Source organism: Eumetopias jubatus, unplaced genomic scaffold (assembly GCF_037043125.1).
Source record: "Eumetopias jubatus isolate StellerSeaLion01/CBP00866 unplaced genomic scaffold, mEumJub1_p1.0 scaffold_4, whole genome shotgun sequence".
Taxonomy (NCBI): Eukaryota; Metazoa; Chordata; class Mammalia; order Carnivora; family Otariidae; genus Eumetopias; species Eumetopias jubatus.
Window position 1 is genome coordinate 52,106,710 of NW_028274810.1, and position 26,162 is coordinate 52,132,871.

The following is a 26,162-nucleotide window of genomic DNA, read 5'->3' on the forward strand; positions in this document are numbered from 1 at the left end:
CCATATAGTATTATTACATAGATACAAACATAGTAAAACCAAGTAGTAGATTTTATCAATCCCAAAATGCTAAAGTAGAGAGCAATTAGAAGCGAACTAGTTAGTCTTACAACATAACAAGTACTATACTAAGCTTTTGCAATAGTCAGAATTTTTTTTACTATACCTGATAGAAATCCAACTCAAACTACCTAAGTAAAAAGTGAGAATTAATATGTTAATTAATGGCATGTTAATTAAGGGCATGTTATAGCACTAATGAAATTTCTATGGGGAGCAGATCACTTCAGGTATCTCAGGGAGAGAATTTCTAACTTGACACTTCTAACTTCTAACTTGACCAGGACTCATTCTTTTTCATATCATTCATCTCTCATCTGCTTAATTCTTCTAGACTTTGCTCTCTCCAAGTATCTTTCACATAGAAGCCCAGATTACAACTGTATTTTATGCCTCTATAGAACTATAGAATGAAGGAGTGGTCTTCCTGAAAAAAATCTCAAAGAAGGACTCTGATTGCCCTATCATGGGGCCTTTACTCATCCTTTAGAATAATCCCTTTTCCTAGAGGGATGAAGTACTATGATTGACCAGAACAGGGTGGTGTTCCTATCCCTGTGGGCTAGTATCCCTGTACTATAATTGACAGTCCAACCACAGCTAATTGGGAAGAGGGAAGGGCAGTTTCCCCAAGCAGAAGGGTAGCTGTTAGTAAATGAAGATGAGTAGAGGAGAGGTACTCCGCACTGATTAAACAAACAAACAAACAATAAATGTCTCCAGTCTTAATTCACTAGAATCTGAGCATGTTGGACCTCTTGGTTTTGGCCTTCTCTAGATATGTCTAAAGGTCTGGTGAGCTTCTATCCTAGGATTTGTTTCCATGAAGGACTTGGTGCCTGTCTGGAAAGATTTCAATCCAAGGGAAGGGAATGTCATGGCACAGAAGTATGATTTAAGGACAATGTCCAGGATAAAGGACGAGAAATGATTATGAATGTAGCACTATTTCTGTCTATCTCTCAGATTGGTTTTTGGCCATGACCCCATAGATTCATGCCTGAGTCCTAGAGTGAAAGGAGTATAATAAAAATGTGAGTCAATCAGAAGAGCTGTTTTACAATGATCTCTGTGGGACACTGAAGTGCAAGAAGTCAGCAGTATCCATGACAAAATTTCTGTAGTGACCTGAGAACACACCCCAGTGTAGACATCTGCACTCTCAACATTAAGTACCAGCAGCATTAGCAAAGACATTGGCAGACACTGGTAATCAGCCTGGCATGACAAGGACTTGCAAGGCACCAGAATCGTTACTTTGGTCATTACATGTATAGAAGACATGACCACATTAAGCCAGAATAGGAAAGAAGCTGTTGATTAGGCTAAGCTGAGATGTTCTTCTGTCCCCCATGATATTGATGGGGCATGCAGTCATCTTGTTTGGAATATCAAAATGACTCATGCATGGAGCTCGTAGCTTGTGCTGGCTGGCATTTGGGAAATCAGCTGGGACTGTTAAACAGAGTGCCTCAGTTTTCCTCCTTGTATGTTCTCCACGGCTTGGGCTGCTCCGAGCATGTTGCCTGGTTTCCAAAGAGGAGTCTCTGAAGCAAAGAAGTTAGAAACTGCAGATATTTTAAGCCCAATCTTAAAAGCTGCACAGCATCACTTCTTCCACATTCTATTAACTAAAACTAACCACAAGGCCAGTCCAGATTCAACGTGGGAATGGTTTACATAAAGTGTGAGTACTGGGAGGTATGATTCATTAGGGACTATTTTGGCAAACTGTATACCACAGCCAGAGAAGGCAATTTTATGGCTTTTTTAATGATCCTGCTTTTCCTACAAGCTATGTAAGAAATTATTATAGCTAAAAATATTATTCACTTATTCACATATTCATTATTTCATTCAACAGAGGTTTAATTATCTAATATGTGCCAGACCTTGTGCATGGTAGTGAAGACATTAACATGAATCTGACAGTGAGATGAACACAGACATGGGAATAAAGAGCTACACGCAGTGCATAAGGACTAGAAAAAAGAGGGCCATGGGAACACAAAAAAGAAGAGATGGAACAAAGTGTCAGGGAGGATTTCTTCCTAAAAGGCAACAATTAAGTTGAATTTCTTTTTTTTTAAAGATTTTATTTATTTATTTTAGATAGAAAGAACACAAGTGTGGGGGAGGGAAAGGGACAAACAAATTCTGTGCTGCGCGTGGAGCCCAACATGGGGTTTGATCCTACAACCTTGAGATCATGACCTGAGGAGAGATCATGACCTGAGGCGAAATCAAGAACTGGACACCTAATCAACTGAGTCACCCAGGTGCCGCCTAAGTTGAATTTCTAAAGATGCATAGAAGAGGCATTCCCAGGAGGAGAAACATATTAGAAAAGCAGAATAAGGTACCTTTGGGAACCTGAATGGGATGAATATAAGTTGAGGTTAGTGGCCAAGGATCCTGTAGCCCATACTGCAGAATTAGGGCCTTATCTACTGGGGCATGGGAAGCCATTTAAAAATGTCAAGGGAGAACAGGGCATTAATATATTATTTTAGAAGGGGCACTCTGGGCTGCACTGTGGAGTATGGATTGGAGATGGCTGAGGATGGGGGCAAGAAGATCAGTCATTTAGAAGATTGTGGTAGCTGTCCCAACTAGAAAGACAATGAGGGCTTAGCCTTAGGCACTGTGCAAAAAACAGAGAGGAAGAAGAATTAAGGAGGAATGAGATTTGCTGATTGATTGAATGTGGAAAGTAAAGGAGAGAGAGAAATTTATTGGCATATTACCTGTATTAGTTAGGATAGGCTAGGATACACTAGGCTCACAACAGACCCTGAAATCTCCAGAGCTTACTGCAGAGGTTTTATCCTTACTCATATGGAGTCTTCTTCATCTTGTAGCTATGCCATCTGCAATTCATTGCCTCTAAGGTTGCCATAGCTGAGGAAAAAAGACATTGAGAGGAATACCATTTCTTAAATACATTGGCCTGGAAGACATATGCATCATTTCCATTCTTATTTCACTGGCCAGAACTAGATGGATGGCCCCAACCTAACAGTGAGGGAGGTGGGAAAAGGGTTAGATACATATGGATATTTGGTGCTGTTATCATTACCAGTGTGGATTAGTAGTATGGACTCTGAAAACATACTGCCTGAGTTTAAATCCCAGTTCTTCTACCTACTAGCCATGTTGCTGTGGACAAGTCTGTTTCCTCATTTGTAAAATGATATTAACTCTAGTACTTACCTCATAGGCTTGTTTTGAGCATTAAATAAGGTGATGCACATAAAAGACTCAGTGCCTGGGACAAGGTAGGAACTCAATTAGTAATATGATTATTCACATTAAAATGATTTCAATATTTCGTTCTCAATGACCAGGTGAAAGGGAAAAGGCTGTGGGATGGAACAAGTTTGGGAACAAGTTTACCTTCTTGGGGCACCTCAGTGGCTCAGTCAGTTAAGCATCTACCTTCGGCTCAAGTCATGATCCCAGGGTCCTGGGATTGAGCCCCGCATTGGGCTCCTTGCTCAGTGGGGAGCTTGCTTCTCCCTTTCCTCGCACACCTTGCTCATGCTCTCTCTCGCTATCTCTCTCTCTCTTTCTCAAATAAGTAAATAAAATCTTTAAAAAAAATAACTTCTGGACATGTTGAATTTGCAGTGTGTGGACCTCCAGTGGAGATGTTTAATAGGCAATCAGAAAATAAAACTGGAGCTTTGGGGAGTGATGGGGCTAGGAATATAAGTCTAGGAATTGTCAGTAAGTGGAAGATTATGAACGTTAGTCATGGGTGAGATTGCTTAGGGGAAGTGACTAGGTTGAGGGAAAATAGAAGTTGGAATACAGAACCCTGGAAAATATCAACATTTAAAAAGTGAGGAGAGAAAGAAGAGCCCACTATAGAAACAATCAAATCAGTAGGAGGAAACCAAAAAGAAAGTAGAAGGGGAGTGTGAGAGCATATCAATCCTTTTAGGATTAATAACAATTTATCAATATTTAATTTTGCATTTAGTTCAAAAATAATGATGGTATTTTATACAAGCTTTTAATTACATTTACTTAGGTTTTTAAATGAATCACTGTAATTAGCTTAAGAAGAAATGTGAGTATAACACAAGAAGTGAATAAAAAAATGGTTATTTTATCAGCATTTATAATAATTCTTGGTTAGAATTTTTAGGAAAACAGCTCCTCTCTTACTAAAAAGAAAGATCTTTCTGTTCTATAATAAAGAATGCCAATATAAAGAGACAAATCAGACCTCAAATAGCAGCATAAAGAGACATACAAAGAAAGTGGTTTAAGCATTAATTCAATAATTTCACTGCACTGTAATAGTAATTTCATGATTGTAATAGGTGTAAAAATGGTCAGGGCCAGGGGCAGAAGGGAAGCACTGGAGAAAACCCTTCTGAAAACCCTACAATATAGTAGTAGCTTAATCTCCAACCGGAAAAAGGCACATTTTGAGGAAGTTGTTTAGCAGCCATTATCATGGGATATTTGGTGTCATTTCAAGTCAATCTTTCTTTCTTTTCAAGGCTTTCTTTTCTTTCTTTCTTTTTTTCTTTCTTTCTTTCTTTCTTTCTTTCTTTCTTTCTTTCTTTCTTTCTTTCTTTCTTTCTTTCTTTCTTTCTTTCTTTTTTCTTTCTTTCCTCTCTTTCCATCTAAACTTTGGTATACTGCCACCAAGTGGTAGGAGGATGAATACAAGTTAGAGAATATCACTTTTCTCCTCATTTTATTCTATTGAATCTACTTCTAAAACTGTGTTTTATTTACTGAAGTTACACACACACATGGTATTATTTATTGGTCGCTATGGCCAACTCTGTCGATGTCCTGCCTGTACTCCCTCAGTCCACTCTTTAGGTCACCTGCAGCTTCATGGAGAATTCCTTTATATGTCAATGGCATCTTAACCTCAAGCATTTGTGCTCTCTGCCTGGAGACTTTCTCTGGTTTCAAGAGTGAGCTTAGCCCATTTGTGGGCAGAATGGAAGTGCCAGGGATATAATGACACAGAATAACTATTAATCGATGAGGGATGAGTGTTGCAGATAAATACCCTAGCTTCCTTACCCATAGAAGAGAAAATTCTGCTGTGTGTTCTACATCAATTCCATCAACTCTCAGAGCTACCCACGGGAACTGAGCTCCAGTTGCCAGGAGCAGTGACCCACTCATTAACATATTAAATTTTCTTCTTTTCTTGCTTTACTTCCTCATCACACTTTATAAGATAACTTGCTGAATAAACTCCTTGTACCAAAACCCTTGTCTTTGCTTGTTCTGCTTTTGAGAGAACCCAAATAAGACAGTGGAACCCTTTAGTATGATCTTTATATTTTCATTATCTATTCACCTTTAATTTTACTTTTGAAGTGAAAATTCTTCCCAGCATTATACCCTAAGTTCTGTTACTCATTTTCAAACAATCTAAAGATTGTTTATCTCTTAGCAGACTGTCAAATTTGTCTTGAATCACAGACAGGATATTCACTCTGCTTGGGTTCTCCCCATGAAGCACATGTATAGCTTTTGATTTTGTTATGCTGTGAGGGGCAGTAGAAAGATCCTGTATTGGAAAGGAAAAGAAAAATTAACCTCTCACTACCTAAGTAACTTTGTCAAATTACTTAATCTATCTGAGTGTCAGTTTTTTTCATTTATAAAATGGGGATAATAATACCTCTTTCTTAAGCCTGTGGGGAAGATTGAATGAGGTTATGCCCTAACACAGTCCCGTTAAAAGTGGTTTATTCCTTAATAAAATAATGGAGATAAAACATCTAGCAACATACCTCACACATGTGTCTTTGCTCTTTCTCCCTACCCCCTTTCTCTTAAAGTTTTACCTTCTTTCTCTACATGGTACCAAAAAGAAAATAACAAAAGAGATATCTATGACATATTCTTATTTGTATAATAAAACCTTTTGTGATTATTTTTTCTTATTTATAAATAACTTATTTGCTCTTTAATCCCCTCCCCCCTCCCATTCAATTCATTCTGATTTCTCTCTCTCTTTCTTCTCTTCTTTCTACCTTTCCTGCCTACACTCCTCTGCCCACCTTTGATTGTGGTTTGTCACTGGTCTGTGAGGACTATAATAATAATATTTTTCTCATTTAGTTTTAAAGTATTTTTTAAGTAGTTTAAAATACTAAGATTTCTGGGAACTTTTTAAAAAAGTAACTGAATCCCTTTGCAAAATTTCAAAGAAAATGTATAAATATTTCTTTTTTTTTAAGATTTTATTTATTTTATTTGACAGAGAGAGAAAGAGCATGAGCAGGGGGAGTAGCAGAGGGAGAGGGAGAAGCACGCTCCCTGCTGAGCAGGGGACCCAGATGCCAGGCTTGATCCCGGGACCCTGGGATCATGACCTGAGCCAAAGGCAGACACTTGATGACTGAGCCACTCAGGTGACCCAAAAATATATAAATATTTCAAAATCATGTTAAACTCACTTTATATCACTGTTCTACAAAAGTTGAAAACCTGATTTTGGAGTTATAAGGTAACACTAAGTTAATCTAAGCAGGAATTCTATGTTCAATTCAGCATTTGAGATTCTATTTTAATTCAATTGGTTGTATCCTCACTAGTTATTGCAATAAAAATATTTATATCTGATTTTGAGTCATAGGAACAACTAATCTATTATTTCCACTCTCAGATACAATCTGTACTTAGGAGTCTTGAAGTCAAAATTTAAATGTCTTGCTCATTTCAGATTTTTCCTGCTTTAGGATTAAAACAGATTGTATTGTATTTGTAAACCATCTTGGAGAGCAAGCTAATTGGAGAAGCTCCAGCTCTTATTCACAGAAGCAGGTCTTGGCCCCTCCCTCTGGAAAAAGTGCCTCATCCTGAAAGAAGAGAACAGAAGGATTTTAAAGGGGTTTGCTCGAAAATTATCAACAATCTTTCTTTTGTCTACTTTCAGCTTTTCTATTTATCCTTAACTTTTGAAATCATTAAGTTATTATTGTATTTAGCTTTATGTACTTTTGTAAAAACTGTTTTGGGTGTTAAATGGAAAGACATTTTAATTTTTTTATTTTAAAAAGGCTTTTGACTTTTCAAATCTCGCAAGAAGAGGCCATATTGGCCATATTGAAGTTTTTAAATAACTTTTTGGCTGCAAAAATAATACATATTCCTATATATTCTCTATGTGTTAGTCTTTGTGCATTTAGAAAATACAAGAGTATTTTTACAAGCAGTAAAAATATTCCAAGATAACCACCTTTTAAGACATTTTATCACAGATCTTCTTCTGTGAACATAGACCCATACTTTATCTTGTTAAGAAAAAAATAATTCTCTATGTAAAGTCTTAAAATATGTTTTTTTCAACTAACACAAATATCATAAACATTTTCCTATGTCATTAATATTCCTTTATGTCACTTTTAATAGATGCATTATATATAACATCATATGGCTAGATAAGAATTTAGACAAGAAAATATAAAAATAATAGTAAAGACTTAGATTTTTGGAAACAAATATAACTGGGCTTCAATTCTGAATCTGCCACTTAATAGCTTTATGATTTTGACCAAGATGCTTAATGTCTCTGAATCCAATTTTTAAATCTATAGAATAAAGAATAAGTGAGGCAATGTGTGTGAAATTGAGATTTGACAATAAGTAAACAAATAATAGATGCCATTATTCTAGTTTTAATTTTTCACACTGTTATAAAGACTATTGTTACATTTATATCATTTCTAATTATGGATTTCTATGATTAATTTCTAAATATAAATTTTTGAAAGTGGAATTGTGGGGCCATAGATTATATATTTTTAAAGATTTTCTGTAAATTGTAAGTTACCATCCTAACAATTTACTCTTGCACCAGCAGAACATATGTATACATATTTCTCTGCTCCTTTCTCCAACTTACCAATATAAGGGAGAAATTCATATCTTGTTGGTTTAATGCATATATATGCCTTTGAATACTTTGTTGATATTAAAAATTTAATTAATGGTCAGTTGTAGTTATTCTTTTGCAAATGGACAGTTTATATCCAACACATATTTTGTTTTCATTATGGGTCCTTTTCTTAATGATTTGCAAGATTTTTTTTTTAAAAGAATTTTTTTTTTTAAGATTTTATTTATTTATTTGAGAGAGAGAGAATGAGAGACAGAGAGCACGAGAGGGAAGAGGGTCAGAAGGAGAAGCAGACTCCCTGCTGAGCAGGGAGCCCGATGCGGGACTCGATCCCGGGACTCCAGGATCATGACCTGAGCCGAAGGCAGTCGCTTAACCAACTGAGCCACCCAGGCGCCCGATTTGCAAGATTTTTAAAATACTCTGCGTTTACATATGTTGGGCAGTTTCCCAAGTTCAATATGTTTTAAAATTTTGTTATGATGTTTTTTAACATGCAGAAATTTTAAATATAAAGTCAGATCTAACAATCTTTTACTTTAAATATTATGTTTTTGCATGGAAAGCGGAAAAACATTTTAAGATGCTGTTACAGTTGTGGTTTTTAATAGGAGGAAAGGATTTATGGAGAAAAAGGTCTAGGATTTGATAATTGAAATATTTGAGAATATGTATTTTCTTTTTTTAAAATTTTTTATTGTTATGTTAATCACCATATATTACATCATAAATTTTTGATGTAGTGTTCCATGATTCATTGTTTGTTCATAACACCCAGTGCTCCATGCAGAATGTGCCCTCTTTAATACCCATCACCAGGCTAACCCATCCCCCTACCCTCCTCCCCTCTAGAACCCTCAGTTTGTTTTTCAGAGTCCATCATCTCTCATGGTTCGTCTCCCCCTCTGACTTACTCCCCTTCATTCTTCCTCTCCTATTATCTTCTTCTTTTTCTTTTTTCTTAAAATATGTTGCATTATTTGTTTCAGAAGTACAGATCTGTGATTCAACAGTCTTGCACAATTCACAGCACTCACCGTAGCACACACCCCCCCAATGTCTATCACCCAGCCACCCCATCCCTCCCACCCCCAACCACTCCAGTAACACTCAGTTTGTTTCCTGAGATTAAGAATTCCTCATATCAGTGAGGTCATATGATATATGTCTTTCTCTGATTGACTTATTTCACTAAGCATAACACCTTCCAGTTCCATCCACGTCGTTGCAAATGGCAAGATCTCATTCCTTTTGATGGCTGCATAATATTCCATTGTGTATATATACCACTTCTTCTTTATCCATTCATCTGTTGATGGACATCTTGGCTCTTTCCACAGTTTGGCTATTGTGGACATTGCTGCTATAAACATTGGGGAGCACGTACCCCTTTGGGTCCCTACATTTGTATCTTTGTGGTAAATACCCAGTAGTGCAATTGCTGGATCGAATGGTAGCTCTAATTTCAACTGTTTGAGGAACCTCCATACTGTTTTCCAGAGTGGTTGCACCAGCTTGCATTCCCACCAACAGTGTAGGAGGGTTCCCCTTTCTCCGCATCCCCGCCAACATCCGTCGTTCCCTGACTTGTTAATTTTAGCCATTCTGACGGGTGTGAGGTGGTATCTCATTGAGGTTTTGATTTGGATTTCCCTGATGACGAGTGATGTTGAGCACTTTTTCATGTGCCTGTTGGCCATTTGGATGTCTTCTTTGGAGAAATGTGTGTTCATGTCTTCTGCCCATTTCTTGATTGGATTATTTGTTCTTTGGGTGTTGAGTTTGATAAGTTCTTTATAGATTTTGGATACTAGCCCTTTATCTGATATGTCATTTGCAAATATTTTCTCCCATTCTGTCGGTTGTCTTTTGGTTTTATGGACTGTTTCTTTTGCTGTGCAAAAGCTTTTTATCTTGATGAAATCCCAATAGTTAATTTTTGCCCTGGCTTCCCGTGCCTTTGGCGATGTTTCTAGGAAGAAGTTGCTGCAGCTGAGGTCGAAGAGGTTGCTACCTGTGCTCTCCTTTAGGATTTTGATGGGACTCCTGTCTCACGTTTAGGTCTTTCAACCATTTGGAGTCTATTTTTGTGTGTGGTGTAAGGAAATGGTCCAGTTTCATTCTTCTGCATGTGGCTGTCCAATTTTCCCAACACCATTTGTTGAAGAGACTGTCTTTTTTCCATTGGACATTCTTTCCTGCTTTGTCAAAGATAAGTTGACCATAGAGTTGAGGGTCCATTTCTGGGCTCTCGATTCTGTTCCATTGATCTATGTGTCTGTTTTTGTGCCAGTACCATACTGTCTTGATGATGACAGCTTTGTAATAGAGCTGGAAGTCCGGAATTGTGATGCCGCCAGCTTTGCTTTTCTTTTTCAAGATTCCTCTGGCTATTCGGGGTCTCTTCTGGTTCCATACAAATTTTAGGATTATTTGTTCCATTTCTTTGAAAAAAGTGGATGGTATTTTGATGGGGATTGCATTGAATGTGTAGATTGCTCTCGGTAGCATTGACATCTTCACAATGTTGGTTCTCCCAATCCATGAGCATGGAACGTTTTTCCATTTCTTTGTGTCTTCTTCAGTTTCTTTCATGAGTATTTTATAGTTTTCTGAGTACCGATCCTTTGCCTCTTTGGTTAAATTTATTCCTAGGTATCTAATGGTTTTGGGTGCAATTGTAAATGGGATCGACTCCTTGATTTGTCTCTCTTCTGTCTTGTTGTTGGTGTATAGGAATGCCACTGATTTCTGTGCATTGATTTTATATCCTGCTACTTTACTGAATTCCTGTATGAGTTCTAGCAGTTTTGGGGTGGAGTCTTTTGGGTTTTCCACATACAGTATCATATCATCTGCAAAGAGTGAGAGTTTGACTTCCTCTTTGCCGATTTGGATGCCTTTGATTTCTTTTTGTTGTCTGATTGCTGTGGCTAGGACTTCTAATACTATGTTGAATAGCAGTGGTGAGAGTGGACATCCCTGCCGCGTTCCTGACCTTAGGGGAAAAGCTCTCAGCCTTTCCCCATTGAGAATGATATTCGTTGTAGGTTTTTCATAGATGGCTTTTATGATATTGAGGTATGTACCCTCTAACCCTATACTCTGAAGAGTTTTGATCAAGAAAGGATGCTGTACTTTGTCAAATGCTTTTTCTGCATCTATTGAGAGGATCATATGATTCTTGTTCTTTCTTTTGTTAATGTATTGTATCACGTTGATTGATTTGCGGATGTTGAACCAGCCTTGCAGCCCAGGGATAAATCCCACTTGGTCGTGGTGAATTATCCTTTTAATGTACTGTTGGATCCTATTGGCTAGTATTTTGGTGAGAATTTTTGCATCCATGTTCATCGAGGATATTGGTCTGTAATTCTCCTTTTTGATGGGGTCTTTGTCTGGTTTTGGGATCAAGGTAATGCTGGCCTCATAAAATGAGTTTGGAAGTTTTCCTTCCATTTCTATTTTTTGGAACAGTTTCAGGAGAATAGGTATTAATTCTTCTTTAAATGTCTGATAGAATTCCCCTGGGAAGCCATCTCGCCCTGGGCTTTTGTTTCTTGGGAGATTTTTGATGACTGCTTCAATTTCCTTAGTGGTTATAGGTCTGTTCAGGTTTTCTATTTCTTCCTGGTTCAATTTTGGTAGTTGATACATCTCTAGGAATGCACCCATTTCTTCCAGGATATCTAATTTGCTGGCATAGAGTTGCTCATAATATGTTCTTATAATTGTTTGTATTTCTTTGGTGTTGGTTGTGATCTCTCCTCTTTCATTCATGATTTTGTTGATTTGGGTCATTTCTCTTTTCTTTTTGATCAGTCTGGCCAGGGGTTTATCAATCTTGTTAATTCTTTCAAAGAACCAGCTCCTAGTTTCGTTGATCTGTTCTACTGTTCTTTTTGTTTCTAGTTCATTGATTTCTGCTCTGATCTTTATTATTTCTCTTCTCCGGCTGGGTTTAGGCTTTATTTGCTGTTCTTTCTCCAGCTCCTTTAGGTGTAGGGTTAGATTGTGTATTTGAGACCTTTCTTGTTTCTTGAGAAAGGCTTGTATTGCTATATACTTTCCTCTCAGGACTGCCTTTGCTGTATCCCAAAGATTTTGAACAGTTGTGTTTTCATTTTCATTGGTTTCCATGAATTTTTTTTAATTCTTCTTTGATTTCCTGGTTGACCCATTCATTCTTTAGGAGGATGCTCTTTAGCCTCCATGTATTTGAGTTCTTTCCGACTTTCCTCTGGTGATTGAGTTCTAGTTTCAAAGCATTGTGGTCTGAAAATATGCAGGGAATGATCCCAATCTTTTGGTACCAGTTGAGACCTGATTTGTGACCTAGGATGTGATCAATTCTGGAGAATGTTCCATGGGCACTAGAGAAGAATGTGTATTCCGTTGCTTTGGGATGGAATGTTCTGAATATGTCTGTGAAGTCCATTTGGTCCAGTGTGTCATTTAAAGTCTTTATTTCCTTGTTGATCTTTTGCTTAGATGATCTGTCCATTTCAGTCAGGGGGGTGTTAAAGTCCCCCACTATTATTGTATTGTTGTCAATGTGTTTCTTTGCTTTTGTTATTAATTGCCTTATATAATTGGCTGCTCCCATGTTTGGGGCATAGATATTTACAATTGTTAGATCTTCTTGTTGGATAGACCCTTTAAGTAGGATATAGTGTCCTTCCTCATCTCTTATTACAGTCTTTGTTTTAAAATCTAGTTTGTCTGATATAAGGATTGCCACCCCAGCTTTCTTTTGGTGTCCATTAGCATGGTAAATGGTTTTCCACCCCCTCACTTTCAATCTGGGGGTGTCTTTGGGTCTAAAATGAGTCTCTTGCAGACAGCATATGGATGGGTCTTGTTTTTTAATCCAATCTGATAGCCTGTGTCTTTTGATTGGGGCATTTAGCCCATTTGCATTCAGGGTAACTATTGAAAGGTATGAATTTAGTGCCATTGTATTGCCTGTAAGGTGACTGTTAACTGTATGTTGTCTGTGTTCCTTTCTGATCTTCGCTGCTTTTAGGCTCTCTCTTTGCTTAGAGGACCCCTTTCAATATTTCTTGGAGGCCTGGTTTCATGTTTGCAAATTCCTTTAGTTTTTGTTTGTTCTGGAAGCTTTTTATCTCTCCTTCTATTTTCAATGACAGCCTAGCTGGATATAGTATTCTTGGCTGCATATTTTTCTCGTTTAGTGCTCTGAAGATATCTTGCCAGTCCTTTCTGGCCTGCCAGGTCTCTGTGGATAGGTCTGTTGCCAATCTAATGTTTCTACCATTGTAAGTTACATAGCTCTTCTCCCAAGCTGCTTTCAGGATTTTCTCTTTGTCTCTGAGACTCGTAACTTTTACTATTAGATGTTGGGGTGTTGACCTATTTTTATTGATTTTGAGAGGGGTTCTCTGTGCCTCCTGGATTTTGATGCCTGTTTCCTTCCTCACATTAGGGAAGTTCTCTGCTATTATTTGCTCCAATATACCTTCTGCCCCTCTCTCTCTCTCTTCTTCTTCTGGGATCCCAATTATTCTAATGTTGTTTCATCTTATCGTATCACTTATCTCTAGAATTCTGCCCTCGTGATCCTGTAGTTGTTTCTCTCTCTTTTTCTCAGCCTCTTTATTTTCCATCATTTGGTCTTCTATATCACTGATTCTCTCTTCTGCCTCATTTATCCTAGCATTTAGTGCCCCCATTTTTGATTGCACCTCATCAATAGCCTTTTTGATTTTGACTGGGTTAGATTTTAGTTCTTTTATTTCTCCAGAAAGGGTTTCTCTAATAACTTCCATGCTTTTTTCAAGCCCAGCTAGTATCTTTAAAGTCATGATTCTGAATTCTAGGTCCGACATCGTACTAATGTCCGTATTGAGTAGGTCCCTGGCTGACGGTACTACCTCTTGTTCTTTTTGCTGAGGTGATATTTTTTGTCTTGTCATTTTGTCCAGAGGAGAATAGATGAATGAGAGAACAAAATGCTAACAGGTTAACAACGTCCCCAGCAAATATACTGTATACAAATCAGAAAAGACCTGAAACCAGGGGAAAAGAAAGGGAAAGAAAGAAAAAAGAAAGAGAAAAAAAAAGAAAAAAGATAAAAACAAAAACAGAACAATACAAAAAAAGCAGAATATGATCAAATATGATCAGGCTAGTGCATAGATCAGTGCCACACACTACATTTTGGGTGTATTTTGGTCTGTTAGAAAAAAGTGCCTCCTAAAATTTTAAAGGAAGAAAGACATATATGTATAAAATAAGGGTTGATACAATGAAGGGATGGAAGATGACTGTAAAGATGAAAATTATAAAAGATTTTATAAAAGGACTTGATAAGATAAGAAGTTGTTTGAAAAAAGAAAGAAGATTTAAGAAAAAAAAAAAGGAAAAAGGGAGAGAATGTGATCAGGCAGGAGACTAGAACAAAGCCATACACTAGTGATTTAGGGTATATTTTGATCTGTTAGAAGAAACTGTATCTCAAAATTTTAAAGAGAGAACAACTTATATATATATGCCAAAAATAAGGGTAACTACTATGAAGGGATAAAATATGACTCTAAAAATGAAAAATAAAAAAATTTTTTTTTTAAAAAGGGATTGATAAGATGTTGGTTGAAAAAGGGAAAAAGAAATATAAAAAAAAACAGTCAACAAAAATTAACTTTGATGAACTAATGAATCATGGTAAAAAAAAGCCATGAATTCTATGTGCAGTATTCCCCTAGCGCTGGAGTTCTCACCTTCTCCTTGATCGGTAAACTTGGTCTTGGCTTGCTGGCTGTTTGTGCTGATCTTCTGGGGGAGGGGTCTGTTGCTGTGGTTTCCAAATGTCTTTTTTTTTTTTTAAAGATTTTATTTATTTATTTGACAGAGAGAGACACAGTGAGAGAGGGAACACAAGCAGGGGGAGTAGGAGAGGGAGAAGCAGGCTTCCCACAGAGCAGGGAGCCCGATGTGAGGCTCGATCCCAGGACCCTGGGATCATGACCTGAGCCGAAGGCAGACGCTTAACGACTGAGCCCCCCAGGCGCCCCTCCAAATGTCTTTGCTGGAGGCTGAATTGCCCCTCCCTTGTTGGTCCGGGCTAAGGAAGCTGCTCCGGTTTGCCCTCAGGAGCTTTTGTTCCCTGCAAGGTCTTGGTACAGCTTTGGAGGACCAGGGCAAAAATGGTGGCCTCCCAATCTCCACCCGGAGGAGCTGAGAACTCGGGGCCCCGCTCCTCAGTGTGCCCCCAGAGAAAAGCAGTCACTCCCGTCTCCCTGGTCTCCGGCCGCACTCCGTGCTCACCCGGCCTGTGACCGAGCATTGCTATCTCTGGCACCCGACCCCGTGTGGAGTCTCCAAACCCAGCAGATCCCTGTGGTGCGTTCCCGCGCCGCTCCTCCCTGGGAAGGAAGGGGAGTCTCCCCAGCTCCCAGCTCTGCCGCTTGTTGGGTCCCTGCTGGAGGAGCAGTGGCCCGACTGGGCCGCGGATCACAGTTTATGGCTACCCCCACTGAGAGCCCGCGCCTCGGCTCTGTCTCTGCAGCTGGCTTCCCTGCTCTGATACCTGGGAGCTCTGGCGCACTCAGGCACCCCCATCTTTCTGTGACCCCAAGGGTCCTGAGACCACACTGTCCCGGGAGGATTCCACCCCCTGCTTAACCACTGCAGCGACGTCCCTCAGTGGAGCCGACTTCTAAAAGGTCCGATTTTGTGCTCTGCAGCTCTATCACTTGCCAGAAGCGGCCGGCGGAGGCCCCTCCCCCACCGTCTATCCTCCCGAATATTGTCTCGGATTCACTTCTCCGCACGTCCTACCTTCCAGTAAGTGGTCGCTTCTCTGTTCAGAGAGTTGTTGCTACTCTCCTCTTCGATCTCGTAGGTGTTCAGAATGGTTTGATCCCTATTCAGCTGAATTCCTGAGACCAGACGAAATCTAGGTCTCCTACTCCTCCGCCATCTTGCCGAGAATATGTATTTTCTTAGCACTATAAAATCAAGTGCTGGTAGCAATTTTGAATTGTGTCGTGTGGACCTTGTGGGGAAAGGGAGAGGGCTAAGGGCACAGAAACATAAAGAAAGTTTTAAGTATCTGCCTTTTGCTAGGCACTGTGCTTGGTGATTTCAGATTGGTAAATCACTTAATTCTCAGCTTAGTCCTATGAGATCATTAATCTCCTAACTTTACCATTTCCCTTTATTTGACAAGTATTTGTTGAGCACAGTATCAGTTTTTAGACTTCCTCTTATAGAAAGTAAAATAAATAAATAAATAAATAAATCTAAACTAGTTTATGTGTTGTGGAAAAATAATCAGACTGGTGAGAAACCAAGTGACACTCGGAGAAGTAGGAGAAGTAGGAGAACTCGTGTTATATTAAGCCAGAGGACCCAGACGAGCTCGCACTGGAAATTCTGAGCCCCAGGCAGCAGGGTTACAGGGCTTTTATAGGGGAGCGCAGGCAGTCAGGTTCCAAGGGCCAAGGGCCATGCTGACTGCAGGTAGGTGGGTATAAACTGCCCCCCGCCCCGGGAGGGGAGGCTGCTTTAGGCAGGAACAGCAGTTAGGGAGCTTGTGGCAGGAAGCCTGTTCACAGAAGCAGAAATGGCTGGTTATCCCTTGCTCCCAGTGGGGCTTCTGGTTATCTCTTACTCTACTGACTGAGCTAGCAACTTTCCATCCTCTGGGGCCTGCTGGTCTGGGCCTGCTCTGGGTAATTTTCCTCTTCATATGCACAAAGAGAATTTATTTCATCATGTGAGATGACAAGGTCTAGCAGTAGTTCTAGCATCAGTGGTAGCTTTACCCCAGGCTCAGATGATACCACCAATATCCATCTGTCAGTTTGTTTCCTCTGGATCAGCTCCATTCTCAGACTATTTATGGTGGCCCCCAAAGCCAAAAACACACTAGGAGAAGAGAGAGAATCCGCTTTCCTGGAGGCTCCATGTCCCAGAATTGAACTTTCTGGGTCCTAATTGGCCTGCCCTGAGTCATTTGCCTCTTGCTGAGCCAATCATTGTGGTCAGAGAGTTGTGGCCAGGGGTCTCATTGGCATTGCACAGATGAAGTGCTCCTCCTTTGGAGCCACAGTGTTGAATTAGTTCTTTTAAAGTGCCTGTGCACGGGAAGCAGCATGAACAAAGACAAAGAGATAGGAAAAACCTGGAACATCTGAAGAATTTACATTAACTGATAAGCTTGTCACTTTGTGTACAATAGGTTGGCTGAGGCAAAGCTGGAAAGGAAATCAGAACTCAGTTCAACATAGACAAGACTCAGATGATACAAGGTTCCATATTCTATGCTGTATAATTTTGACTGTATTCTGAAGGCAGTGTCAAGCCCAGGAAGGGAATGAAGGGAGAAGAAAACAATAAAGAATCTCAGGGAGTGAGCAGAGAAATAGGAGTTCATAAGGGAGGGTAAGAAGGAAATTGTCAGTAAGGCAGGAGAAGTAGGAAAGAGTGGGGTCCTTGAAACCAAGAGATGGGAACATTTCAAAGAACCATAATTAAAGTGTCAATTTCAAAACAAAGATCAAATAATATAGGGTCTGAAAGATGTCCATTGGGTTTACAAATGAAAGAGATGGAACTAAGGGGTGATTAAGGGACCAAAGAGCCTATTATCTGGAAGAAAAGAGGTAATGAACTAAAGGGATAAGAGGTTGTGATCAGGGATGATCTGTCAGAGCTCAAGATTTTAGACTCATAGTTTTAGAGGATAAAGAAGTAAAGGTAGCTTTAATATGGGAAGTTAATGAGTTTAGAGGCAAAACTTTTGTCTTTATGGATTTAATATGGAAAGGGAGACTGAGAACATTCCTAAAATAGTATAAGTGGGAAATGGTTAGAAATTTGTTAGTAAGTAGGTGTGGAGAGATGGTTGGCATGAACCTCATAAAAGGAGGCCTCTCGAAAGGAAGAGGAATAATAATGGTATGAAAGGGACAATAGGAAAGCTGAAGAATATTGACATGTCTCCCAGACCTCATGGTTTGTGTGAGAGGACAGAAGATGGAAGTGGTCAATCACAGGCTTTTCACCATTTCAGAATGGGTAAATAAAAATTTAGATACTTTCTAAACCAAATAAAGTAAGTGTGTAGGAAAGAATTTACAGTACAGAATCTCTTGCTTTGGAGAGAAGTTCTGGCCTTTGCCCTTGGCTATTCTAGGGGGTAATCTTTGGGTCCTAGGGATGTTGTGCCTGATAGAATGTCTTTGTTTGCTCAAGGGCCTTGGGTCATACTGAATAGTCTAACAGTGTGATTTGGGGTGGAGGGCTGGCCACACCCATATGTCTTAAGGTGGGGGCTGACCACTCTAGAAAGACCAACAATGTGACTTAAGGTGGGTGCTTTGGGTCAACATGGAAACTGAGATTAACCATGCAGGCAATCAGTCAAACATCCCTATATGATGAAGCCCCATTAAAAACTCTGGACACGAAGCTTAGGTGAGCTTCCCTTTTTGGCAGTACTCCTTATGTATTGTTATACAACCATACCAGGAGAGTAACCTGTCCTGACTCCATTAGAAGAGACAGTGGAAGCTCTGCATTTAGTCCTTCCCCTAGACTCTGCCCTATGTACTTTTTCCCTTGGCTTATTCTAATCTGTATAGTTTCCCCGTAATAAACCATAATCCTGAGTATAATAGCTTTCAGTGAGTTCTTTAAGTCCTAGCTAATTATTGAACCAAGGGTTTGAACTTGGTGTCAGAAGTGAGAGTGGTGTTGGGAATGTGCCCTCTAACTCTGTGGTTGGTCTAAACTCTTTGCAGGAAAAAGTCTGCAGATATTACTTTCCTTGCTTTCTTATAGAATTCAGTTTATATTTTAAGAAATTGTATACTTTTGCCTTTTTTTCCTTTTTTTAGTGAGACAGTGCACAGGGGGTGGGACAGAGGGTGAGGGAGAGAGAGAATCTGAAGCAGGCTTCATGCTCAGTGCAGAGCCCATCACGGGGCTGGAGCTCAGGATCCTGAGATCATGACCTGAACTGAAATCAAGAGTCAGGTGCTTAACTGGCTGAACCACCCAAGTGCCCCAAGAAATTGTATACTTTTAAAATAAAACATTCATTAAGCTCTTTTACTCAATATTTATCTATAATAGTTTCATGATCTCATTCAGTAATTTCCTGTTGATTGTTTTAGGGTACATTTTACCCAATGTTTTTTAGTAAAGAGAAAATATTTTTCATTATATTAATAGTTACTAATTGTATGATGTTGGGGAAATCGTGTAATTTCTTTGAGTCTTATCATTTCTAAAACTGAAGATAATACCTTTCCCATAGATACTAATTAAAGATTATAGATTAATGAAAGATGAAGGATGAAATGAGATATGTCATTAAAAATTTCTAGTGTAGCATCTGGCACATAGTAGGCATCCCATAAATATTAACTGAGATAATGGTAATATTCTAAGAATTTTATATAAGATTCATGCTTTGTAAATTTTATTGATTATAAATTGGTGAGTAGCTAACATTTCTGAATTCAGTTCCCCTTTATTTAAGAAGATAATGTCACCTTTGTGCAAATTTATGAGCTGGAGGCATTATAATAATCTTAGGCAAAACTCCACAGTCAACTAGATTCTAGTTACCAATTCCCTACAAATCATGTACTTGAATGTACATGGTTTTAAAATGTGATAGAATTAAACTACTGTGTACTTTTTATTATTGTATTTCTCATATTTTAAGTGTGTGAAATAAGTTGATTCCAATGTTTTCATGCAGACTATAAATAACAATGGCTAGCCAAATTTTGATCACTACATAGTAAAAGCACATTTTTTGCAAAATTTCTTCCATTGCCACTAGCATGGACCTGTGTTGGGATGTTAATGCTGTTTTAAAAAACTTTTATTTCTATTTTGCTTTGTATGATGAGGTGAATTCCTGAAATGCTTACCAACATAACTCTTGACTAACAGCTTAATTAAGTTGTAGAAATACTCCACCATTCTCAAATCAAGAACATTTTCAAGTCAGTCATTTTTTAATTATGATTCTGTGGTGTGTATGAATGGGTTGTGTGTGTGTGGTAGCGGTGCCCAAAGCTGCTATCTGAATAATAAAATACAAGGGTGATCTTACTAATTACACGGGCAGCTTCTTGATATTAAGAATAAGAATTTTGTTGTTGTTGTATTGTTTTTTATGTCCTAAGTCATGAAAGCAGCCTTTCAACAAATATTCAAATACAGGCTGTTGACTTCCACTCAGACCTGCAGGCTGCATGGAGGAAGTTTTAAGCTTCTTTTCAGAATTCTGTGTTTCCAGGAAAGTACAAAAAGAAGAAAGAAATAAAGAAAAGCGGAGTCACTACTCCCAGTCCTTTTATACTTGATCTTTTCCTTAACCTCTTTATTCTTCTGCTCTTTCAGCATAATTGTTTTTATATCTATAATATGTGGTGAGTCACTTTAGCTTTTGGTGACTTAAGTGTGTGGGTGAAACCTCTCTCTGGGGAGAGAAAGCTGACCTTTTCAAGGTAGGGAAAGTTCTGGAAACTTTCGATGGACACAGGATGTGTTTAACAGGGCTGGAGGTGGCAGGGTGGGGAGAGAAGGACTACTAGAGCCACAAGAGAAAAACAGGAAGTAGAGGCAGTGGCATTGGAAGGCCAGAAATTAAAATTTGTGTGGAAATGGGCGATGAACTAGGAAACACATAGTTTTATCAAATCTTAGGCCCTTTTAGTCCCCCCAGTCAGTGGAACTATCTCCAGCCAGATCTAGTTGGGGAGAGAGAGAGATTGAGTGGATGTGAAAAGTGGCATGGATAAAGCTGGGCTCCTGGGTTCCCCCCACCATGGTTTCTCAGGTGAGGGTAGGATGGAGGTGGGAGGTTGGTCTGGGGCTCTTCCAGGTTCTTTAAAAACAACCTTTGCACTTCTGTACTTTGTATTAAGGATCTTCCTCTTTTGCCCCTAGTTTTGACTTTCCATTAAAGGACAAAGGCATAGAGTGTTTTAGTTGGGCTCTCTATGTTCTAGCCATGCCCTCCACCACTGTGCGGGCCAGTTGGGAGTGGAGGAGCCACCTGGAAGGTGAACCTGGGGAGGGGGTCAGAAGTGGGGGTGGGGTGGGCACAAGGTGTGAGCCCCTTTAGGGGCCCTAACTGGTACATTCCAAACTTGCCAGACAGAAACAACCTGGAATGGGATGGTGAGAATTGATCACTCTTGCAATACTTGTAGAATTTTGAGATTCTTCCAAGTGTTATCTGATTGGTTGCTCACAATAATATTCCCCAGGTCCTGTACAACATATTTTTTCAGACTTTTATGTTATTTATTTATTTATTTAGGTAACTATTTATTTGTAATTTAAATTCAATTAACATATAATGTATTATTTTTTTCAGGAGTACAGGTCTATGATTCATGAGTCTTTTTTTTTGAGGCTCTTTTTTATTATTATTTTTTATTAACATATAATGTATTATTTGTTTCAGGGGTACAAGTCTGTGATTCCTCAGTCTTATACAATTCATGGTGCTCACCATAGCACATACCCTCCCCAATGTCCACCACCCAGCCACTCCATCCCTCCCACCCCTCTCCCCTCCAGCAACCCTCAGTTTGTTTCCTGAGATTAAGAGTCTCTTATGGTTTGTCTCCCTCTCTGGTTTCATCTTGTTTCATTTTTTCCTCTCTTTCCCTATGATCCTCTGCCTTGTTCTTAATTTTTTAAACATCCTTGACATTTTTCCTTAGAAGCCTCCTACCCAACATCAAGTTGGTGATAGGCAAATTTTAGTAGTTTCAAAATAAGTGTAAATTTTCTCTCCTTCTCTCATAACAAAAAGACAAGAAAATGTGTGGTATAGATCTAAGCACATGGGCCAGATTTAATACTTAAATCTTCTGATAGTGAGCTTTTAAATTACTACTCATAATTTGTGGGCTACATTAGTTCACTGGGTCTGCCATAACAAAATGCCATAGACTAGGGGGGCTTAAACAACAGAAATTTATTTCTTTCCGTTCTGGAGGCTAGAAGGTCAAGATCAAGGTGTCTACAAGGTTGGTTTCTGCTTAGGCCTTTTTCTTTGGCTTGGGAATGGCTGCCTTGCTGTGTCCTCACATGGGCTTTCCTCTCTGCATGATGTCTGTGTCCTAATCCCTTCTTACATACCACCAGTCAAATGGATTAAGGTTCAGTCTAATGACCCCATTTTCACTTAGTTACTTCGTAAAATAAAGGCCCTGTCTCTAGCCACATTCTGAGGTACTAGGTATTTGGGCTTCCACATAGGAATTTTGGTGAGGCATAATTCAGCCCATAATTATGGGCCATTTATCAATGTTTTAGACTTAAAAAAAAAAAGGATTTCCTTGTGTCTGTACTTGAAATGTGAGGTGGAGAAATTCAGCCTGGTATCTCATTATTTAGTAAAACGTAATCATTGAACAGCGAGTTCAATGTGCTCAATACAGTGTTTAGTGGATGTGTAAGATAAAAGCATAAGACAGAGGTCTTGCCTTCAAGGAGTAAATGTTTGAACTGATAAAACCAGATAATGGAAGAAAATTTTAATTTAAACTTCCATTTTCTAGATAATTGCTCAGTCTTACTCTTTAATTTGTGAATCTGAGACCCTTTTGGTTTTCCTGAGTTCTTCCTTTAATAGGAGACATTTAGAACTTACTAAAGAAGGCTGTTTAGCAGAGCCTATTATGTTGGAAGCATGGGGGTTTTTTGTTTGTGTGCTTTTTGAATTTTTTTCAGTTCCAAAGGTGCTAACTTTTAAAAATGAAGTATTGCTCTTAAAAGCAACTTTTTAGTCTGATATTGTTATTTTTAGTATGACTCAGCCTCTGATGTGCTTATACTATTGGCCCTGCAACCTTGAAATTGTTCATTATGCAGCTAAGTCTTCACAGCAAGGTCTGTGAGTGATTTACTGGAAGAGCGGCTGAGAATTTCGTCTGTCCTAGTTGGCAAGTTCTCTGTTTCATTGTGTTCTTTTTCAAAAAACTGTCATTACTGAGCCAGTAATTGAGAACATAAATCCAAGTTTCCTTTGAAAATAATTTTACTGAATTTAGATTTGGCAAGAACCATATTTTATAATCATTCACTCAACTTCGTGTTTCATCCCCCAGTAAATCATCCTCAGTTAACATCATCTATTACAGATAAACTGGGATTACTCTCCCTAAAATGATATAATCAGAGACATCTACAAATTAAATTGTAATTTTCAGATCCGAGTTAGGTATAAAATCCTTTACCTGGTGCTGAGATTCAGAGGTGGGTAATCATGAGCTTTCAACACAGTGAGGAGGCAATTTGTCAAAGAGTGAATTTCTATAGCACAACATACCAAAATCTATGGTGTAGGACAAAGCATGCTAGGAGCACACATGAGGAAGAGACTGTCACCAAGACAAGGAATGTGAGGATGTCAAGGAAAATTTCGCAGAAGAGGTAGCTTTCATACTAGGATTTGATAAAGAGTAAGCTTTAGACTGGAAGACATGAGGAGAGAACATTGCCAGGGAAAGGAAAAGCATGAGTGAAGAACATGCCTGGGAAAAAGGCAGGATGCATCCAGGGAATAAGAATCATAGAGTATGGCAGTAGAAGACTGGATATGGGGGGAGATTAACTTAAAAGGTGGACTGAGCCAGATCCTGGACTGCCTCTCTTTCAGACATCTCATATGTCATCTGAAGAGTTTGCATGTTATTCTGTAGGTAATGGGGAGCTAGTTAAGGTTTGTATCCTGGAGCTGGAGTTGGTCAACAATTCAGTATCATCAAAAAGACAGCTCTGATGGAATTATGAAGAATAAGTATTTGAGGGATGAGGAGGAAGATTGGGGCAGGCAAAATAGGGGCAGTAGAGTACAGCAAACAATTGGAAGGAAAAGTGAAACCTGCAGGTCTGGGGAAGACAATGACAATGAGATAAAGACAAGGATCAGAAAAGTCTTGTCCAATTGGGGTCAATGTTGCTTCACTGTTCATGGAATTATGTGAGAGACTATGACCCATTCTAACCCCAAGATTCTGTGAGTTAGGCTTCTGTGACCACATAAGAACCCTACAATCCAGAGTAGAGCATTTCCCTACAAGTGTAAGTACATATATGGACACTTCAGATGTATCTATACATATTTCAGAATTGAGATCATCTCTCCCACCCCAGTTAATGTATTGGTTGAAAGGGGGATGACTAGATTTATTTGCTTGAGCAAAACCTAATTATGTGTTTTTGATGTGTATCCAGTATGGAGACATGGTAATGCTTATCAGGGTTGTTTCCCTAAATAGTTGTTTTATATATTCAAGGCCTATACTTGTGCTTTATAGGACATAGTTTTAGTTTCTGTTAACTGTACTCAGGATAAGATTTTAATAGAAAATTGAGAAATAAAACTATGAAAGAATTAGAGAAGGAAAGGAAACAATACAATCAGATGACATGATACAGAAGATACTGAATTGCTGGATTAAAATAGAAGATACTAAATTGCTGAGTAAATTCTCATTGTTTATCAAGTTCCAAGGAGTTTGTGTAGGTATAATTAAAGAAATACACTGTGAAAGAAGTAAGCAGACAGACATATGGCAGGTATTGCAGAAAAAGAATGAAATGGAATGCAGGTGGAAAACGTGCATTTTGCAGCATTTATAGGTATCCCACACATGTTATCCCTAACAGGTAAGTGCATCATTACTTGTTTTTACTTATTTTATTTACCAAACATTATATGTCACTTATATTCATTCAACTGAACCTTGTAACAACCCCATAAAGTAGGTGCTTGTCTTATTTCCATTTTACAGATGGAACAACAAAGGGGCAACACAGAGAAGTTAAGCAATTAGCCCAGAGTCATACAGCTGATAAGTAGCAGAGCCAAGGACTCCAGGCAGTCTGACTCCATCTGTCCATGTTCTTAACCAACACATTATGCTGCCTTTCTAAGTTTGAAGGTTGGAGAGAAAGTAATGCTTTTAAATGCTATAGCTTGATCTAGAAGAACGTCAACAGGACTTTGACAATTACTTTTGCAAACTCATAAATGTAAATAGCCAGTTAAAAGCTGTTGTAACATTTATAGTTGTCCATTTCCTTTGTGGCTGATGGTAAATTCATTCATATTGTTAGGTAATAGGGATGCAAAGATGAATTAGACATGGTTCCTGCTTTCAAGAAACACATGGTCTAGAGGAAGAGTAAAACAAGAATATCAAATGGTTTAATAGAGAATGATAAGAACTGGGTTAGCAATATACATAGACTATCATGTAAGCGCGGACACTGGACATTTAAATCACAGTGTATGGTTTTTGGTGCTATTGTGCACTGATTTTGTATCCTGCCACATTACTGAATTGTTGTATGAGTTCTAGTAATTTGGGGGTGGAGTCTTTCGGGTTTTCCACATAAAGTATCATGTCATCTGTGAAAAGAGAGAGTTTGACTTCTTCTTTGCCAATTTGAATACATTTTATTTCTTTTTGTTGTCTGATTGCTGTTGCTAGGACTTCTAGTACTATGTTGAACAATAATGGCAACAGTGGGCATCCTTGACATGTTCCTGATCTTAAGGGAAAGGCTCTCAGCTTTTCCCCATTGAGGATGATATTCGCTGTGGGTTTTTCATAGATGGATTTTATGAACTTGAGGAATGTTCCCTCTATCCCTATACTCTGAAGAGTTTTAATCAGGAAAGGATGCTGTATTTTGTCAAATGCTTTTTCTGCATCAATTGAGAGGACCATATGGTTCTTCTCTCTCCTCTTATTAATGTGTTCTATCACATTGATTGATTTGCGAGTGTAGAACCACCTTTGCATCCCAGGAATAAATCCCTCTTGGTAGTGGTGGATGATCCTTTTAATGTATTGTTGGATCCTCTTAGCTAGGATTTTGTTGAGGATTTTGGAATCCATATTCATGAACGATATTGGTCTGAAATTCTCCTTTTTGAAGGGGTCTTTGCCTGGTTTGGGGATTAAGGTAATGCTGGCCTCATAGAATGAGTCTAGAAGCTTTCCTTCTGTTTCTATTTTTTGAAACAGCTTCAGTAGAAAAGGTACTATTTCTTCTTTGAATGTTTGGTAGAATTCCGTAGGGAATCCATCAGGCCCTGGACTCTTGTTTTTTGGGAGGTTTTTGATCACTGCTTCCATCTCATTACTGGTTATTGGCCTATTCAGGTTGTCAATTTCTTCCTGTTTCAGTCTTGGCA

At 38.7% G+C, this 26,162-nt stretch overlaps 1 protein-coding gene across 1 annotated transcript in view; it reads left to right on the forward strand.

Moving 5' to 3' along the window:
- Positions 1–24,573: 24,573 nt before the first annotated feature.
- The window catches only part of CUNH1orf141 (chromosome unknown C1orf141 homolog), a 45,335-nt gene continuing 43,746 nt past the window's right edge, over positions 24,574–26,162 (forward strand). Inside the window, exon 1 of the mRNA XM_028102444.2 lies at positions 24,574–24,625. The gene's annotated coding sequence lies outside the window, so the exon portion shown is untranslated. The remainder of the gene's footprint in view (positions 24,626–26,162) is intronic.